Source organism: Vipera berus, assembly GCF_964194415.1.
Source record: "Vipera berus genome assembly, chromosome: W".
NCBI classification, from domain to species: domain Eukaryota; kingdom Metazoa; phylum Chordata; class Lepidosauria; order Squamata; family Viperidae; genus Vipera; species Vipera berus.
Window position 1 is genome coordinate 15,265,922 of NC_138210.1, and position 16,491 is coordinate 15,282,412.

Below are 16,491 nucleotides of genomic sequence, written 5' to 3' on the forward strand. Positions count from 1 at the left end.
CATGTGAAACAGAGCAACGACAATGAATATGCCCATAGTTACTGACTTAACAGTCTGTGGCTCCCGGAACAATAACTCCTTATGAAATATAATAACATTGGCGGCATTCTGTATTTAAATATTTATTTTCTCTCTTTTTTTTGGCTTAAACGATTGTATAACTTTATGTGGAGGTCTCCGATCACAAGGAGAGCAGCATGTCTGCGCGGTGTCTTTCTCTCGATCGCTTTCTCTTTTCTCAAGCAACAAGAACCATTGATGGAATGATTAATTATGATATAAAATAGTCCACTTAAAAAGAGTGATCATAATAGACCCCCTCAAAAAAGTCTGATCTTTTTATGTCATTTGACCACAATTAAAACAAACCGTGCTCTACAACTTGCTTATTCCTTTGAATTAAAAAAAAGAGCATATGCCTTTGCTATAAAAATGATGGCTGGAAAACACTGACCCATTTAATAGCCTGCGGAATGATTTATTCTTATTGTTCGGCTGCCCGGGCACCTGACACGCGGCAGCCAATGGGCTGCAAGGCAGCCTTCAACTTATTAGGTGACTGTACTACTTCGCAAGGACTAAGTTGTTACATGAAATCTGTAGTTTCATAATTTCGCCAGTGCTTGCCTCTCCTTTGGCTTGGCTGGGGTGGCGATGTCTTCGTCTGGGACGCTCAGCAGCTACTACGTGGACTCGTTCCTCCTCCACGAGACCGCGGAGCTAGTGCAGTTGCACTACGCCTCGGCCCCCCTGGGCCAGCCAGGCAGGCAGGCGACCCTCGGAGAGCATCCCGAGTTGACCCCCTGCAGCTTCCAGTCGAAAGCGTCCGTCTTCAGCACTTCCTGGAATGCCGTGCACCCGCCGAGTGTCAACAATGTGCCGGCCGCCTACCACCCTTACGTGCATCATCAGCCACCCGACAGCAGGTACAAGCGTTCGTGGCCGGAGCCTCCTTGTCTTTCCCCGGCTTGCCAACCAGCAGGCATTACGGCATTAAACCTGAACCGCTCACGGCCAGGAGAAGTGACTGTACCACCTTTGACACGCATGCACTCTGACTGATTATGCTTGTGGTTCTCCTCCAGCTGATAGAGATAAGCCAGCCAACGAAGGGGCATTCTCGGAAAACAATGGCGAGAGCGAGGCAAACGGAGACAAACCCCAGCTGGATCTAAGTAAGTGCACTTGCATCAGGGCCCAGTTGGACTTGAGAGAGAGAGAGAGGGAGCGAGGGAGGGAGCGAGGGTAAGCCGTGGCCGGCTTCTCAGGTAGGATCCACTTTGGGCTATGCGGCAAGAACTGGGGGGGGGGAGGTAAGATGGGTGAGGGTTTCTGTGGTCAGAGGTGGGATAGAAAGTGCAGAGGCTCCCCGGAGTTGGGGCGTGTGAACCGCTATGTGCGTGTGTGTGGCCTCTCTTTTTCTTTTCTTCCTTGCCCCTCTCTGAGTCAAAGCACAGTAGGCTTGGTAGGAGAAGACATTCACAGAGATGGTCTGATTCTTAGTTTCAGTCTGCCTCTTTCAGACACAGTGTGCAGGGGAGTGTCACATGCATGGTTTTTCCTGGCTATGGCTTCCACTAGAAGGCTAGATAGTGTAAATTCGGGTGGGGCAGGGGGATAGCTGTGAGGGAAGGTAATCCAAAACACTGGGTGTGAATCCCTTTCCTTTAGCTCACAAAGCCAAGAATGCCCAGTTTGGGGAAAAATCACCATCTTTCTCTCCAGATCTTTGAGAGGAACACACCCACAAATCGGGTTCATAGGGAAGTCAGGTTTATCATTAAAAGCCGAAATGTGGGTAGGTTCTTTTGTCCCCTTATCCCCATATAAGATTCAAGGAGACATACCAGAGGTGGTCAGAAAATGGACACATTTTCAATGGGCCCTCTGTTTTTATGGGTTGTTCACTACCCTCTTTTTAATAGCTGGGGCATGGGGAGAGGTGTGGGGAGAAAGCTGTAAATGCCAGGTTTAAAATTACATTCTAGATAAACAATATGAAGGAAGGTGGCTGCTGACATTTTTCTCCAATTCCATATGACTCTCCAGTGTGTCCCAATTTGAAGCCTATTGTTGCCCCAGTAAAAGAACGTGGGAAACTAGCAGTATTTGGTGTGGGGGTGGGTAATGATGAAGGCAGAAAAATATACATTTGTGTGTGAAAGTCTTTGCTTCCTTCAACCTGTTTCCCTGCAGATAACCCAGCCGCAAACTGGTTACATGCAAGGTCCACTAGGAAAAAGCGTTGCCCTTACACCAAACATCAGACACTGGAGTTGGAGAAAGAGTTTCTGTTCAACATGTATCTCACCAGGGACCGGAGGTATGAAGTGGCCAGGCTCCTGAATTTAACTGAGAGACAAGTGAAAATCTGGTTTCAGAATCGTAGGATGAAAATGAAGAAAATTAACAAAGACCAAGCAAAGGATGAATAATGCTGGGCAGCAGGTTTAATCTGTCAAAACAGCAAAATCTGCCACTTCCCCCCCACCATGGTCCTTTAACACCACACAACGCAACTCCCCTCCCCCACACCCTGAAACTGTCCAGGCCTCACATATTTTTATTTTTTCATTGCTATTTGTCCTTGGTTAATTCAGCTCTTGAATGTACCTTGCCAGCCTGTAGAGAGACTGCCACGTTCTGGTGCTATTTTGGAGGTACCCTCTTTCTCCCTTTTTCTATTCATAGGAAAGTGAAGGAGGAACATTACTGCACCAGGGTGATAGGAAGGAAGGGAAGGGAAGGGAAGGGAAGGGAAGGGAAGGGAAGGGAAGGGAAGGGAAGGACCTTTTAGTGCACAATTCTTCATGGACCATATAGGTTAGTTAAATTTATTTGCTTGTAGCACAGCAGAGAGAGGTTTGCTGTAATACTTGAACACTGTTTTATTGTGGTATTTTTGTGGTTCAATTTTTGTGCTTGAGTGCCGTACCAGATGTGATTGTGTAAGCTAAAATACAATTTGAACTCAGGTTGTTTATTATAAAGATTCTATAGAGTATAGCTCTGTAGTGTAAAAACTGAGTTTTTTCTGTACCATTGAACAGTGAACCTTGGATTGTACGGGATAAAAGTTATAAATCATTCATTTCTTATTCTAAAGTTTAAACATAAAAAAGCAAAATCTAGAATAAAAAGCTTATTTGTGTGTGTGTGTATAAATATAAATATAAAAAGAGGGATGCGGTGGCTCAGTGGGTTAGGACGCTGAGCTTGTCGATCAAATGGTCGGCAGTTTGGCGGGTCGAATCCCGGGTGCCACGCACGTAAAAATGCAAGTAGAAAAATAGGGACCACTACGGTGGGAAGGTAACAGCGTTCCGTCGTGCACCTTTGGCGTCTAGTCATGCCGGCCAAGCGCTGGCTCTTCAGCTTTGAAACGGAGCACTGGCCCCTAGAGTTGGAAACGACTAGCACGCATGTGCAGGGGAACCTTTACCTATCTCCTTAATAATCAAATTAGCTTGAACATTGTTTTTGCACCTGAAAGCAGTTCTCAGATATCAGAGCTATACCTATATGTGAAAAAGGTAACTACTTCCTATGGTTTACCTTTTAAGATTAATCAAAATTATTTCTATTGTAATGAAGTTTAATTTTATTGATAATAAATCATACACTAAACAGGACAAGAAATACTGAGATGAATGCCAAGTGAAGTTCAGGAAGGCAACGAGAACCAAGTTTTAGATACCACAAACTACTTGAAGAAAATTTCGCCCACCAGAAACTGTTCCAATGCTCCTCTTCCTTTCAAAACTAAAAACGCGAGCACTCCCAGCTCAAAAATCTGGTATGAAGACGGTATAAGGAGCATACAATAAAAGAAAAAGACGGCTGTAACCCTTTCTGGGTGTAAAAGCCCAGGCGGGTGAAAGAACCTCGTCCGGGTCTCAAGGTCTGTAAAAGTCCCCCCACCTCCACCTCCACGCCAGGATGGCCGGGACGGGGTCTGTCTGGCTGTTATTTTTGTCTTTGTTTCTGACTATGCCTTGAGTGAAAATAAAAAGTAAATAAAAAACAAAATCTCTGTGCTATGCTTCACAAGTGGGAAAAACGGGATCGGCGCTGGCGACGGGAAAGGAAGATGGAGGGGCCATGGAAGCTGAAATTGCTGTCTGTCCCAGGAGTTTGGGATCTGGGATGCCCTCTGTTGCTGTGTACAGAGGGGACTTCAAAGCACCAGACTTCGGAGCGCCTAATAAACGGGGGGGGGGGGGTCTGTAAATTGTCTGGAATTCGGTCCTTAATGAGTTTACACCTGTCCAGCCGCAATTAAGTTTTTCTACAAAAGCTCTTTCATTTGTTTTGACTGGCTCTTTTAGATAAAGCGGGACTTCGGAAATAGCCTGCCTTTATGAGTCCCCTTCCTCTGAAATGTAGGCTTGAACGGTGGACGTTTATCTATAATGCATTTTCCGCCGGGATCTTTTTCTATAATAGCCAAGGCAAGGCGAGGCAGATTATTTAAAACGTTTGCGATGTAGGAAACACATCAGTTTTTCCGATTTGTAAGAAGAGTCCTGCACATTTTGGATCTTTTGTAAAGACCACGAGGAAACAGCAGATGGCAGTGTTGTTCCATGAAAACGAGAGAGTGTGCCTAAAAGCCAGGGGAAGAGTCTAAATGTTGATTTCTAGAAGCAGCATAATGCATGCAGGGTGGAAACTGCTGACTGGATTTTAACAAAGGACAAAAGTGCTCGTTGCCTATTTACCCCTGTGAACATCTGAATGCTTCAAAAGGAATGCAGCAATGTCAGGCTGGATGCATATTTACAGGTGAAACTCGAAAAATTAGAATATGTGCAAAAGTTCATTTATTTCAGTAATGCAACTTAAAAGGGTAATGAGTCTATCTCATATATTAGTTTCCCCTTTTAAGTTGAATTACTGAAATAAATGAAGTTTTGCACGATATTCTAATTTTTTGAGTTTCACCTGTAATCATACGAAGAAAAAAACTAGCAATTAACAGTGAGAATTTAAGATAGCTTTGATTAAAACGGTCCAGTTGTTCATCAGTATGTCATTTATTGTTAAACTTAATTTTAGCACTCCAAACCAGTAAGCTTTTTATTATTGTTTTTAAAAATGTATCAAAGATCAGATTTTGTGTGTTTGTAAGTTCAGGCCTGTGAGTAATATGTAGGTATGTGTATGTATGTATATATGTAATTGTATGTATACAAACACACACTACAATCAATATATGAAAAAACAATGGCAACAATTTGCCTTAATGAACTTAAAGTGGAAATTGACCTAGAATGAGGTGTATGACAAGGTGATACAATATCACCTATCCTTTTCTCAGCCTGCCTTGAAGAAGTATTTTGCAAACTAGACTGGGCAAAAGATGGAATAAAAATCAATGGCACCTATTTAAATCACTTAAGATTTGCAGATGATGTTCTCTTCTCACAAGACCCAGAAGAGCTACAAAGACACATACAAGAGCTGCACAAAGCAGGAGAACCATTTGGCTTAAAAATAAACCTGAAAAAGAACCAAGTTATGTTTAATAAATTCACCCCCCCAAAAGAAAAAAAATATAAAGCTGGAGAAGAACTAGATGTAGTAGACCACTACATATACTGTACCTTGGCCAACGGATCTCAGTGGAAGGTGATACAATAAAGGAAATTGACCAGCATGTTAAATGTGGTTGGCAGGCATTTGGCAAGCTAAGCATAATTTTCAAGAATAACCTCCCCCTATACCTGAAGAGAAAAGTTTTCGATCTGTGTGTACTACCTGCTCTAACATACCGGTATGCCAGTGAAATATGGACTTAAAAGGGGAAACTAATATATGAGATAGACTCAATACATGCAAAGCAAGATAGTTCAAGATAGTGATTTGTCATAATTGTGATGATTATGGCGTACAGCTCATGAAAACCCCAAATCCACAATCTCAGAAAATTAGAATATTACATGCAATCAATAAAACAAGGAGTGTACATAGAACAATATCGGACCTCTGAAAAGTATAAGCATGTATATGTACTCAGTACTTGGTTTGGGCCCCTTTTGCAGCAATTACTGCTTCAATGCCGCGTGGCATGGAAGCTATCAGCCTGTGGCACTGCTGAGGTGTTATGGAAGACCAGGATGCTTCAATAGCGGCCTTCAGCTCTTCTGCATTGTTCGGTCTCATGTCTCTCATCTTTCTCTTGGCAATGCCCCATAGATTCTCTATGGGGTTCAGGTCAGGTGAGTTTGCTGGCCAATCAAGCACAGTAATCCCACGGTCATTGAACCAGGTTTTGGTGCTTTTGGCAGTGTGGGCAGGTGCCAAGTCCTGCTGGAAAATGAAGTCAGAATCCGCATAAAGCTCATCTGCGGAAGGAAGCATGAAGTGCTCCAAAATCTCCTTGTAGACTGAACCAGACTGAGAGACCATTTAAAGGCTCAGGAACCCTTTGCAGGTGTTATGGCTTAATTAGCTGATTAGAGTGAGACAGTTTGAGCCTAGAATATTGCACCTTTTCATAATATTCTAATTTTCTGAGATTGTGGATTTGGGGTTTTCATGAGCTGTACACCATAATCATCACAATTATGACAAATCACGGCTTGAACTATCTTGCTTTGCATGTAATGAGTCTATCTCATATATTAGTTTCCCCTTTCAAGTTGCATTACTGAAATAAATGAACTTTTGCATGATATTCTAATTTTTCGAGTTTCACCCATAGGTTGCCTTTGCTTTCTTTCCACTTCTTAGCCGTTTCATTGGCTTTGGGGGGGTTGTTTGATTTCAAAAAGATTTTCCTGGAAGAATGGGGTTGGTAGAGAGGGAGCCTTCTCTTGGCCTTCCTTTGTTTTTGACAGTCATCTTAGGATGCGGATCAAAATTGTGGGGAGAAAAGAGCCCAAACAGTACGGCTTTGGATTCCTGCCCCTAAACAAAATGCTGCATTAGCATTGTAGTCCCCAGGCTAACATCACCATAGAATGAATGAATGAATGAATGAATGAATGAATGAATGAATGAATGAATGAATGAATGAAAGAATGAATGAAAGAATGAATTGGAGGATCAGAGGACTTATCTGCGTCCATAGGATTACACTATTAGGATCACCATTTCAGTCCACGGTCCTGTTCTATGATGGGCTTTATTGGTCCTTTAACTGGACTGGCTGGGGCGGTAGTATCGAAATATACCCTCTCAAAGCTGCCGTGAGAAATATCACCAGTGGCAGTTTCTAGCACATGACAGGCTCTTTGTAGACACAGGATACCCAGTTCCATAATTTAAGGGGAGAGTTTCTGGGACAATTCCATTGTCTTCCTTCCAGTTTATGATGTGGAATACAGCAGAGCAGTAACAGATGCCTCTGTGCAAACTTCACGGAGGGGAGGAAAATCATTTTATGGCGGGGGACAAGAGATGCACCAAATTCTCCCGGGATGGGCTGCGTGTGCATGTGTGTGTGGAGGGGGAGGGAATTCTTAAAAAAATAAGGAGACCTATTGTCCGTGATATGTGGGGAGGAGGCATTGCCTTGGCCCAAGCATAGAAGATCCTCAAAGATAGGCGTTTCCTGAAGAATCGGGGCTTTTAAAAAAGATTTACGTTTCAACGTCCTCCGTACTAGAGGAGATTCCCCTTCCCGACGGTTATGAAAGCTCGTTTATTTTGTCACTGCAAATACGTTTTTTTTAAAAACAAACAAACAAACAAAACAAACCAGGGCGGTGTTATTGGGTAGAGCAGGCCGGGTAATAAAGGCGCTTCTGTATGTCGTAATTCCTGCAAGGAGTTTTCTGATGTAGCCTTCCCTGGAATAGCTGGCAAAATCAGGCACAGCCTCTTAGAAAAACTTCCAAACAAACTAGGATCCGTTCCGGCCCTTTTCTAGGCATGGAGTTTGGCAACAGAAGAGGAGGAGCCTTTGCCATTCCTAAACCGCAAATAGGATGTCAGTATCTCAAGAAATCTGCTAGCAAAGTGGGAAGGGCAACCATTTTAACCGAATCCTGCAAATTCTGTTATTCTTTCTATGATCATGTATATTCATCCCATCAAGCGCAAAGAAAAGTCCGGAATGGTATAGGATCTCCAAGGTCACTTCCAACCCTATTAATCTATGTCCTACGTTCTAAACCTATTAATGCACAAAGAGAGATGGAACGACCGTGTGCGTGATACAGTTTCCTTTTCTGCAGGAAAAGGTAGAGGAACACGGTGGTGGCGATGCGTTTGTTTCGATGTCTACTAATGTGCACAAGCCCACCGGCCAGGAGTGAGAACGAAAGCCCGCGTTTGCAGTTGACTAAGCTGGGAGGAACTATATTAAGGGGGTTGTTGGGTAGGTGCAACTGCGCTCTTTTTCCGAACAGAACACGCCAAAAGGCTGCCCACAACACAGAAAGTAGAGGGGGGGGGAGGGACTCTAAATGCAGCCGGTAGTTTATTTGAAGTGGTAAGAAAGAGATTGTCTTGGGGCTGGGGGAGATTTAAAGAAAGCGCATAACGACTCCGTCACCCCGAACCCCGTTGGCAGAAGCGGAAGAGAAGGGTGGACGAAGGCGAAGACGGCTGGCCTTAGCTTTCCAAATGCTATGTGACAGCCCGTCTGAGGAAGAGTCCCTCGGCTGTTTTCGGTCTTTCGCGAGGCGCGGCTGTGATGCTCTTCCCTTCTATTACAGGACCTTGTACGCTTCCCTGATCTCTACCACCGGTGATGCAGGGGCAGATTGGCGGATGGGGTCACGTGGGGGAAGCAGCTTGGTCCAAAAGAAAATTGGGTTTGGTGTAAATCTGGGGGTGTAATGTTATCATATATCACGCCACCTCATAAAACCGACACCGAAGCCTACCGGACAACAAATCGTCAGTCAAAATTATGAGTTCTTCGTATTATGTGAACGCTCTTTTTAGCAAATATACGACGGGGGCTGCTTCTCTCTTCCAACATGCGTAGCCTACGTCTTGCTCCTTTGCTACCAACTCCCAGAGAAGCGGCTATGGACCTGGCGCTAGCGCATTCACCTCCTCCATGCCTTCCTTGTACAATGTGAACAGTGCCATATAACAAACCCCGTTCTCTTCCTGATACAGCCTGGGCTCTGATACCTATAACCTGCGTTGTTCCTCTTTTGATCTGAACATTACCGTCTTCTGCAATGACTTAAGCAAACCCAGCTGTGAGAAAGCGGAGGCAAGTAACCTGCACAGCCAGGCTGAGAGTAATTTCCGGATATACCACTGGATGAGGTCTTCAGGTATGAGGAGCGGGCGCGGGCGCGGGACGACCAAAAGCCTTGTTCAAAAACATAAAAGGATAGCTCCAGCTGCGGGTGAATTTTACGCGACCTCAAGCAGGCTAAGCAAGGCGGCACATGCAAACTTGCTCGCCAAAAGTGCTCCTGCCTCTCTGCGTTTAATTAGAGCAAAGGCGCCATTGCGCAAAAGCCTGTGGCATTGTATGTAAATGAACCTCATAACACCTTTTATTGCCCAGTCAATGAGTTAGAGCTTCGTAAATTTATCTAACTCCTCTTCACGATGCAACTTGTGAGATTTAAAAACCCAAAATCTGATACTCACAACTCGAAGACAAGTCTGGTTAACAAAGGCAAAGATTTATTGAAAAGAAAATTGAAAATAATAAAGAAAGCGTTTGCAAACGCGGCCTCTTAGACCCTTCCCAAATTGGATTGGGTTCAAAGAGCGCACTGAGCAAGTTTCAAACCAGGCATTTATACTTTTTCTCAATACATGCCCCCCTAAGAAACTTAAGTTAGTCTTTGAAGTCATTTACATTTCTAAAAGATCTTCTTTGAAGCTTTTTAACATTTCAAATGAACTTTGTAACAACTTCCTTACATCCCTCACTATCTTATCTTGTTTACTTGCAACCTTGGGATGTTCCTATCTTCTTTGAAGCTTTTTAACATTTCAAAAGAACTTTGTTAATTACCATTTGTGAGCTCTCTGAGCAGGAAATAGCCCCACATCTTAGTGTTACATTTGATACAATTCGTTGGTGTTACATTTTATACAATTTATAAAAGAATAACCTTTATTTATTTTCCTTTAAACTGTAGAGTCGGGCTGAACACCGAGCTGCACCACAGGGAAAAGTGGCTAGGGGTGGCGAAGGAGTCGGGAGAGCATGGCTGGTGAAGAGGTGCCTCTCTCTGCCCGCAACAGCAGAGAAGGGGCATCTCGAATAGGAATCAGGGTGGCGGGCCGAGATGGAGGAGACAGCAACGACTGAGAAGCCATTTCTGCATGGATTGGGCTAAAATGTGTGATTTCTTTCTGTTCTCGAATGTTCTTTGTCAGAAAGATAAGGTCCTATTATAGTCAGGGAGAGAAGTACTTGGTGCAGGTAAACCTCGCTGTGCATCCCCTACACCAGGGCAAGGCGGGAGGTGAAGGCTTTATTTTAATTTACACTGAATAGAGTTTGCGAGCAAGGCTTCGACCTCGGACATTGCCTAGAATGTGACCTAATTTTAGGCAGAGTTCCACTAAGTCATTGTAGGAAGTCAGCACACCCTTCCCAGAATGAAATATTTTGGGGAATGTTAAAAAAAAGGCGGGATAGACTATTTCCCCTAAAGGAGAAATGGAGAAAAATCTTAACAAAGGCAGAAAGCAGCCCCAGTCTCCCTGCCATAAGAAAAAAACAGCTTCAATCTTTTGAAATGGAGATTTGGTAATCCATTCAGAAAGACTGGGGCACACTATTCATAAGCAAAATACCTTCAGCCCCCACAGCTGATGGGATTAAGAATTTACATTCCCCCACCCAGCTCCAAGGACAGGACATGACCTCCCAGCCATAATGGGAGTCAGGCAACAATAATTAGAATACCAAAAGGGCACACTCAAGAACAGGTCAAAGTACATTGCACAGGCATCTTAAATACAAAGCTCAAAGATGGTATAAGAACCCACCCACTCTCAGCTCCATTTTGTCAGCTGTCCCAGAACTTTGTTGTTGGTTCTACGCATCATTAAACCTTCTTTCCTAAGAAACTAGCTTCCATTTTATTTACTCCTGGCTTGGAACTGGACCTGATTTTTCTTTCAACACCATTTTGCCTCTGTCTCAGATTTTTCTTTAAGATTAAGGGTTAAAAACCTAGGATCCAGCCCCCAGACTGGATTCTAGCTGCTTTCAGTCAAAAAGGCATTTACAGTTCCATGGAACACAACCAAATTTATTTTGGAGGCGACAGATTCTAGCTGAGAGAACTATCGACTCTGTGGGGTTTACTTTCGAATAGGGGCTCACTAGGCCTTTCAAGAGGTCCTGCCTAACCCTGTGTTAATGACCTTTGGCAGGGCTGGGTATTGTAACTAGCAAAAATGGAGGGTCGGGAGAGAGAAGAGTTACTCCATTTACTTGCTGATTTGTTTGTAAATTCTGAGTTCTATTCAGGTGGATTTTCTTCCTTTTCCCTCTTAACTTAGATGGTCTCTGGCCCTCCCCCCACCTGTCCTTTAGGTCCAGATCGGAAGAGAGGACATCAGACTTACACCCTTTACCAAACACTGGAGCTGGAGAAAGAGTTCTACTTCAACCACTACCTGACCCACCTGTGGAGGATAGAGATCGCTCATGCCCTGTGCTTGACCAAGAGGCAGATCAAAATCTGGTTTCAGAACCATTGCATGAAATGGAAGAAGGAACATAAAGAAGATGCCTCTGGAGGGGCTGCTGTGGCCATCGAGGACACCACTACCTGGATGGAAAAGGTGGTGGTGGAGGAGGAAGACGCGGAATAAATGCCAAGGCTCTTTTCACGTGCTGTTTGCATGTGACAGCTGTAAACATGAAGGTTTTTTTTAAATTAAAATAAACATAAAGGTACCGGTGTTTTTTAATGGCCATTTCCATTCTCTGGGGAGAGGACAGGCCAGGTAGATCTCTTCCACTATCTTTTGATATCCCTGGATTATTCTCAGTCTAATTTGCAGAGTCCCATGCTGTAGATTCTGTGCTAGATTGGCTTTGGGCATCCAAGCTGGTAGCCGTTTAAGTTAACAAGTGATAACATAGTATTAATTTTTTACTAATATTTGTGAAAGGAAAATGAAGCCAATAATTGCCTGTTTTGGGGGGGGAGCGAGAGAGAGCATGCAAGAGCCCCATCTATATTAGCTTCCAAATAAACTACCTGACTGCACAGATCCCCAAAAATCCAAAAGGGAAAAGGGCTTAATTTCAGACTATCTAATTTTTCACTAAAGTTGTATATACCTCCAAGTGGTTGGACTTTCTAACTTATTTGTTTAAATAATGGGGTTTGCGGTTTGGGAAGAAATCCTTAAGAACAATAAACTACTACACTCAACTGCAATGATTCATACTACCTGTTTTGAAAACTACCTATTTTTTAACTCCACCTACCTATCACCAAAATGGTATTGTATACAGGTGAAACTCAAAAAATTACAATATCGTGCAAAAGTTCATTTATTTCAGTAATGCAACTTAAAAGGGGGAAACTAATATACAGGTGAAACTTGAAAAATTAGAATATCGTGCAAAAGTTCATTTATTTCAGTAATGCAACTGAAAAGGGGACACATATATGAGATAGACTCATTACATGCAAAGCAAGATAGTTCAAGCCGTGATTTGTCATAATTGTGATGATTATGGCTTACAGCTCATGAAAACCCCAAATCCACAATCTCAGAAAATTAGAATATTGTGAAAAGGTGCAATATTCTAGGCTCAAAGTGTCCCACTCTAATCAGCTAATTAAGCCATAACACCTGCAAAGGGTTCCTGAGCCTTTAAATGGTCTCTCAGTCTGGTTCAGTAGGAATCACAATCATGGGGAAGACCGCTGACCTGACAGTTGTGCAGAAAACCCTCATTGACACCCTCCATAAGGAGGGAAAGCCTCAAAAGGTAATTGCAAAAGACGTTGGATGTTCCCAAAATGCTGTATCAAAGCATATTAATAGAAAGTTATGTGGAAGGGAAAAGTGTGGAAGAAAAAGGTGCACAAGCAGCAGGGATGACCGCAGCCTGGAAAGGATTGTCAGGAAAAGGCCATTCAAAAGTGTTGGGGACTTTCACAAAGAGTGGACTGAGGCTGGAGTCAGTGCATCAAGAGCCACCACACACAGACGGATCCTGGACATGGGCTTCAAATGTCGTATTTCTCTTGTCAAGCTGCTCCTGAACAACAAACAAGGTCAGAAGCATCTTACCTGGGCTAAAGAAAAACAGACCTGGTCTGTTGCTCAGTGGTCCAAAGTCCTCTTTTCTGATGAGAGCAACTTTTGCATCTCATTTGGAAACCAAGGTCCCAGAGTCTGGAGGAACAATGGAGAGGCACACACTGCAAGATGCTTGAAGTCCAGTGTGAAGTTTCCACAGTCTGTGTTGATTTGGGGAGCCATGTCATCTGCTGGTGTTGGTCCACTGTGCTTCATTAAGTCCAGGGTCAACGCAGCCGTCTACCAGGAGATTTTGGAGCACTTCATGCTTCCTTCCGCAGACGAGCTTTATGGGGATGCTGACTTCATTTTCCAGCAGGACTTGGCACCTGCCCACACTCCAAAAGCACCAAAACCTGGTTCAATGACCGTGGGATTACTGTGCTTGATTGGCCAGCAAACTCGCCTGACCTGAACCCCATAGAGAATCTATGGGGCATTGCCAAGAGAAAGATGAGAGACATGAGACCGAACAATGCAGAAGAGCTGAAGGCTGCTATTGAAGCATCCTGGTCTTCCATAACACCACAGCAGTGCCACAGGCTGATAGCTTCCATGCCACACCACATTGAGGCAGTAATTGCTGCAAAAGGGGCCCAAACCAAGTACTGAGTACATATGCATGCTTATACTTTTCAGAGGTCCGATTTTGTTCTATGTACACTCGTTTTATTGATTGCATGTAATATTCTAATTTTCTGAGATTGTGGATTTGGGGTTTTCATGAGCTGTACGCCATAATCATCACAATTATGACAAATCATGGCTTGAACTATCTTGCTTTGTGTGTAATGAGTCTATCTCATATATTAGTTTCCCCTTTTAAGTTGCATTACTGAAATAAATGAACTTTTGCACGATATTCTAATTTTTCGAGTTTCACCTGTAGAAAAATAGGGACCACTATGGTGGGAAGGTAACAGCGTTCCGTTCACCTAACCAAGAAGTCAGCGTCCATAAATAGACCCCCTCAGAACCTAAATTTCAGTTTATTATCTTGGATACCTTTACAGACGTCTCCTCAGAGCATTAGCTGGGTTGAAATTCTGTCAGGCAGCAGGGTCAGTTTAGACTGCAGACTGCCCTGCCAGTGTTCCTGCAGGCTTAACTAGCCTTCCTCGATAAAAATCCGAAGGGCCATTTTAATGAATGGGAACGGCCTTAAAAGCGCCCTGGGACCACTTCTCCAATGCCTTTTATTGCAAAGTACTTTGTGCAGGAGGCATTCCTGCTACAAGGGAAAATTAAGTGATAACAATAGCAATGTACTACTAGTAGTAGGAATATCCAAACTTTTACGAAGTAGGACATTTTAATTACTGATCGCTCATAATTCTGAAAAGCGATGCAAGCAAGACATAACTATACCAATGATACTCGTATCCAAATACTAGCAAAAATAAGTCTCTGTATAGAGCCGCGAGTGTGGAAGGGAAAGACATACACACCCCTCAAATCTTCAACTCTGCAGATACTAAGGAACCAAGTATCTCTCATTTTTCAATGTGCCAGGTACAAGTCCAGTGGCTTGTCATCTTCTTGCAACCCGTCAAACAATATAATCTGTGGAAGAGGGAATTGATCCTCTGATCCTATGCAGGTTTGCTTGTCCTATTGAATTAAACGGCTTCAATTTCCATATACACAGCCGTGGCATTTTATTTATTTAGCTAGCTTAGCTAAATCTGAGCTGAGTAACAGATTTGGGCTGGGGGAAAAAAAATCTCAGAAAGGGAAAGCGGGGAACAATTTTAAGTTTAGTACCCTACTCGTGGGGCTGTATTTTCACACCATCTGTCTCTTCCCTTCAAAAGAGGGTGTTTTTTTGTTTTTGTTTTTAGGAAAAACGGTTCAGGGCAAGACAAGTGACTGGCATAACTCGCCGGCATCAACTCCAAAATCCAGCGGCTGTTGCTCAGGAGACCAATCGGGAGGGAAGCAAGTCAATGAGCGTGCTAATTGTGTCACTCAGTACTTGGGCAAGGGCAAGGGCAAGGGCGGAGGGGGGGAGACTTTCGAAACGGGCTTTGGAAAAAGGACTGTGGCCCCTTGAAGATTGTCTCAAACTTAAGCACAGTAGAGAAGCCCTCAGGTGTCCCTCCCATCTCTTTCCTGGTGTCCTTAGTAGTGTCCCTTTTTTTTTTACAAAAAGTAGGCTGCCAGAAGGGAGAGTATGCAGCCAACTGGCTCACTGCGAAAAGTGGTAGAAGCGGTGCCCTAACACCAAGCACCAAACTCTGGAGCTGGAGAAAGAGTTTTTGTTCAATATATACTGTGTGTCGCCTAGAAATCAGCTGTAGTGTTCACCTTACGGATAGAGAAGTTAAAATCTGGTTTCAGAACCGAAGAATGAAGCTGAAGAAAATGAACAGAGAGAATGGGATTTGGGAGCTCACAGCCAACTTCAATTTTTCCAGATGGACCTATGGACGCTTTTGAATAGTCTAACAGCCCATACGACCCTGCACCCCATCCCATCTGGTCAGGCTTTAGCTATTGGCACCTGTGTAGATCTGAACCTTTCAATCCTATTCTCAGCCTCTCCACTGCTTTGGTTTAGTTGGGATAAAGCCATAGCAAGGCATAGCCCAGCATTCCTTCTGGACTGCCGTTCTGTTGTCACTTCTGGAGAGCCTGGCCATTGAGAAATAGGATGTCCAAAACCCTATGTGCCTATTTTCTTTCCCTTACCTACCCCTTAAAAACACACCAACAAAAACAATTTTAAAAACCTAGCCAAAGGAAAGGTGCATTCGGATCTATGCCACATGTTGCAAAGTGGGTTTGAGTGTTATTTTCCATCATTTAAATATTTGACCACCCCACCCCAAATATGGATCAGGTTTGATGAGATTATGATTATGATGATTATTATTTCTTGTGCAGCCAATGTTTAGCAATGTTTGGAAGGAAAAAGGGTCAGATTATACAGTGCAAGAAGCCAAAACTGTTCATTTGTTTACTCATTTATTTTCCTAAATGTTGAACATTTCAGCTTTAAAAGTTTTCTTGGGGGGGAACTGCTCCCCTCCTTTCTTGAATAAACAGTTTTATGTTCCTGAATAGTTATTATTTTCTAGTTGTAGGACTGAAAGTCATTTTTGCTTTAGACAAATGATTCTTATTGTTCCTTATGCTTCACTAGCACATACAAAGAAAGATAGGAAGGAACATTTATCCAAATGGAGAATGGGGTGGAGACCCCAATTTTGCCTTTTCTGTTCCTAAAGATGTGTGTATCCTCTCAAGAATTTCCTGGCTGTATGAAACTAAAAAAAGAAA

At 43.3% G+C, this 16,491-nt stretch overlaps 2 pseudogenes across 2 annotated transcripts; both read left to right on the forward strand.

Moving 5' to 3' along the window:
* Positions 1–654: 654 nt before the first annotated feature.
* LOC308676679 (homeobox protein Hox-A9-like) lies at positions 655–2,435 on the forward strand (annotated as a pseudogene). The gene is made up of 2 exons: positions 655–1,175; positions 2,197–2,435. The product of its transcript is annotated as a homeobox protein Hox-A9-like (transcript).
* Positions 2,436–8,762: 6,327 nt separating this feature from the next.
* On the forward strand, positions 8,763–11,760 carry LOC308676657 (homeobox protein Hox-A7-like; annotated as a pseudogene). Its single transcript has 2 exons — positions 8,763–9,242; positions 11,480–11,760. The product of its transcript is annotated as a homeobox protein Hox-A7-like (transcript).
* The last annotated feature ends 4,731 nt before the right edge of the window (positions 11,761–16,491 follow it).